This window comes from Asparagus officinalis, unplaced genomic scaffold (genome assembly GCF_001876935.1).
Source record: "Asparagus officinalis unplaced genomic scaffold, Aspof.V1 AsparagusV1_Un74, whole genome shotgun sequence".
In the NCBI taxonomy this organism is placed as follows: domain Eukaryota; kingdom Viridiplantae; phylum Streptophyta; class Magnoliopsida; order Asparagales; family Asparagaceae; genus Asparagus; species Asparagus officinalis.
In genome coordinates, this window is record NW_017972340.1 from 247,332 (window position 1) to 251,770 (window position 4,439).

Sequence of the window (4,439 nt, forward strand, 5' to 3'; positions counted from 1 at the left end):
TGATGACACAACTCAACCCAGCAATGGTCAAACACGAATGGCTTACCATAAAGGGATTGGTATAATTCATTTACTTCTGCATATATTCTACACAAGAGTTAAATTTAGAATAATCAAACATATAAGTTAAATATTTACATAAAAAATATAAGTTAAATATTTACCTAGTCAATAATTCCCGTACCAGATCTTTGTCTTCCTTCAATCTGAGCAACGCACCCGTAGAACTTGTTGACCGACAGTTGAATCGTTGACTAACGGTGCATCATTTGGTTTGGTGTGCGACTCGTTGGATCGGTGGAGTATTGGATAAAGTAGTCGTTAGCTCTATGCCAGAACTTATCTTTGTGTTGCCCCGTGCCTTGGATGGAGTCTTGGCTCGTGTTTAGCCAAGCAGACACAAGAAGCTTATCCTCGTGGACAGTCTAATTTTCGGACCGCGTGTAAGCCTTCTTCTTCTTTGTGGTCGGTGTTTCTTGGGATGACACTTGTTGTGTAGCGGATTGCGATAACTCGATGGGATGACCTTCTTCTACGACTCTTGTATAGAACGGCGAGTATAAGGTCGATCCTTCACCGGTAAGGAGTTGTGAATAGTAGTTGTTTTGGGAGGGATCCATTTGATTTGTAATTTGATAGGAAAATATATAGTTTTTTATGAGAAAGTTGTGTGGATTGTGAATTATGAATTTATAGAGGTTTTTTTACTGTTCAACAGCAAGAAAATGGAGCCCACAAATGTCATTTTCATAACTTAACGGTAAGAATTTTTTTCACTCAACGGTTCATTTTTTACCCTCAACGGTTCATTTTTTCACTCAGTCTTATTTATTACACTCAACGGTTCATTTTTTCACTCAACTATCATTTTCATTGTGAATAAATTCCTCTCAACAACGCCAAATCCCTAATTAAAAAAACTTCATCCTCTCCCTTCGACAGACAACTCCACCCCCAAATCCTTTCCTTCGACCGAACCCAACCCCAAATCATCTCCGACCCGACGCAACCCCACCCCAAATCCACTTCGCCACCACCATCTCCGACCCGACCCGAACGCCGCCATCATCTCCGGCATCGGCATCGTCACCATCATCGCCGGCACCCCAGTCGGAGGCCTCTTCACCGCCAGAATCATCCCTGCGCTCCACAAACTGGTAAGGGATAGTTTTGAGGGGGGGGTTTGTAAATTTTTGGTAGTTAGGAGCTCCCAAGCTCTCAATGTCCACGTCAGCCACATAGGCCTTGAGAGGGGGCGCAAGGAGCTCCTTGGGAGCGTGCTGGAGGGCTTGCAAACTTGACTTTCGCCACATAGGCCTTGAGAGGGGGCGCAAGGAGCTTGCTTCCCTTGCTCTTAGGCAATTGATCCCCTATTTTAAGATAAGAGAGCTACAGGATGAACATGATGGAGGGTCGGAGTTGCGTTCTCCTGTAATTCATCTGATGATCAAGTTAGTATAGAGCTTAGGTAGTAGAACTAATAAACTGAATAAGTTCTGAGATGATGAAATTAGTTAGCAATAAAGGGAATATCTGTGCCCCAAGGGGGCCTGAAGGTCTCTCCGATCAGTGGGCAATGGGCCCATATATATACTTAGTTGAGAGGGGTAGAAGTGTAACTCTGGACGAATCCAGACAGATAGTTTAATCAGTAGATAACTTAACAGATGTCGATTGTCTATGTGATAAGTCACCATTGATCTGATGTGATGGTGACTGAAGAGGTATAAGGGGAGATGAGTCATATAGACTCGTGGCACTAGCAATGATGATGATGGATAGTTGCTGGTGTGGAATTCGAAGACAAACTACCTTTCGATCGAGCTCTGTGAGTGGGATGACAAATACCATCTTTTTTATCACCTTGCAAGTTGTCGACATGGCTCTGAGTGAATAAGGGTGGTTGACTCAAGTGATGAGGTTGATTGAGAGCTTTCCTCGACTCAGCCTAACTTGGGAAGAGAAGAATGCCCCTGCTACTTGAGTCGCCTCTGGCTAGGGTGAGTCGATCTGATAATTAGTGATAATATGGGACATGTGTCGACTCCAAGAAGAGGATTAACAATGTCTAATTATTGACATAACATTGGCCCATTTCAATCGAACTCAGTGTAGCCAAGTTCAAGTGAAATAGGACTATAGTTAGCTGGGTCTCAAGATGCATTTATGAGGGGTTGTCGAAGAGTCTCTTCAGATGTGATGTTGCTAACGTCATAGAAGATCTTGAGCTGCCAACGCCTTGAATCTCGTGTGGGGATTGGGGGAAAATTAAGATGAGGGGTGTTGCAATTCTGGAGTGGTTGTCTTGTATTCTGAGAATGATCTTGGCCATTGGTTGGAAGATGAGTCGACGATTATGATCTTTCCACCTATCGGCCCTTCTGCCTATAAGTATGGCGGCTCTGATGTGAGAAATCATTGCTATTCACAAAATCTCTTGAACTCTTCTACTGTTAAAGAACTCCAATTCTTTGATATTTTCTCCAGCGAACTTTTAGATCAGATGGGATTCATCTTCCATGGTTCGGAATGAGGTTCGGATAAATCAACTACATAAATTCCATTCTAAAGTGTCAATATTGCTATTGGAGAGTCTGTACGGTACGACATGTCTAGGGTGTTTGCCCTTACGATGCCGGCATGTACACAGGTGGTGTACTATCACGGCGATAGCATCACTCCGGTGTATCTCAAACATCTAGAGTATGGGTTGCGCCTACCGCTATATTTTTTCCTTTGCCGTGTCTTCGAGACCGTTGTAACGGTAGTGTTTTCACACATGGCTACGGTCCAAGGTGAACCCAAAAATATCAAACCTATCATGCACCTAACATTGTGCATAAACATGTTTCACTATCACAATTGCTATCACTCTAGCAGATATCAAAGACAAGTAATGAGGGTACAAGCATATATAACAAAAAATGAGAATAAAAAAACACAATGAAGAGAAGAAATATCCAACAATTTCTGTAATTATGTTCCAACAAAAGAAAAGAATGTACATTTGATAACTGAGATAAAAAAATAATGAATCTCTAACACATAAGAGTCAACTGAATAGTACATAGGCACTCAGCCTCCAAAATGAAACACATCTAAAAGAGTTAAAACAAAATGTAATAGACTGCTGTGGAGCATTAACTAACTATCTATAAATGATGAAAATTTATGTTGTGTCCCTATCAACCTGCGGCTCTCCAAACCCCTGACTCACTACATGAAAAAGATGAAAATAACGAGGGTCAAAGCGCTAGCGAGAACATCTCTACCGCACCCAGGAGAAAGGGTTTAGGTGTATAAAATACTAATATATATATATATAATATATAGGTCATATACCCTGAACTAAGAGGAGTTAAGATTTAGAAATCCACAACAAGAGATGAGTACATTGAGCGAAATAATCCAAACAAGGAAACCCTCATATATATACCATGTATATCAAATTGTGGATTGCTAAATATCAACTTCAACTCCTATAAATAAAAGATCAACAAAGAAAAATACACCATCAACATCTCATCCAAAACACATCGTGTATGTCGTATCATAGTTTCTCACGCTACACTCAAGTAGGTGACATGGAAACAAATGTACAATCTGGTGAAAGCCTCATCAAAGTATATATCACATTACAAGAATGTCACATGTTGGACTAAGTCTACAAACAGTACTCGTCTGCGTCCAAGGGGACCTGAATATGTAGTGTGTAGTCATCTACAGTATCTTGCGGCTCACGAACTAATGCACTCGGAGTGCAGTCGCCCACTATATTATGCGGTGCACTAATATGCACTCTCAACCACCGAAAAAATGATGCATCATGGAGTGTAGTAACGATAAATCTCATGCGGTACACAGACTAACGCATTCAGAGTGTAGTCGTTCATGCTCTCATTGCGGTGTACGGACTAACGCACTCAACCATCCACATCTATCGTAAACCGAAACAATCGTCACTCCCTATCGTTGTAGGCGTATAAAACTGCTTATGGGTCCCTTAACACAGCTCGGCACGACGATTCTACAAACCAACGAACCATCGGGTGACATATCTAAACACGAGCGTTAATCCGCAACACCGAAGCCAAGTGACACGCAACGAAGCGGATTAACGAGGCGACGAGGCTAACGAACCGCACGCAAACAACAGAATACATCCACTCGCGTGCGGAATTAAGCTAACGGTTCGGTGAGTCAACGAGTCATCCAACTGTATAACGGATTCGAACTCGAACTCCAAGGCAGATTTACTACCAAATCGGGATCCAGACTGCCAAATCAGAGTTCAGATCAACGACGAAGCGAATTTACTACCATATCGAGATCCGGACTGCCAAATCAGAGTCCAGATCAACAACGAAGCGTAAAACCGAAAGAGCTCGGTCGAACCCGAACCACTCAGGCGGCTCACCGAGCCACCACAAGATGGCTCG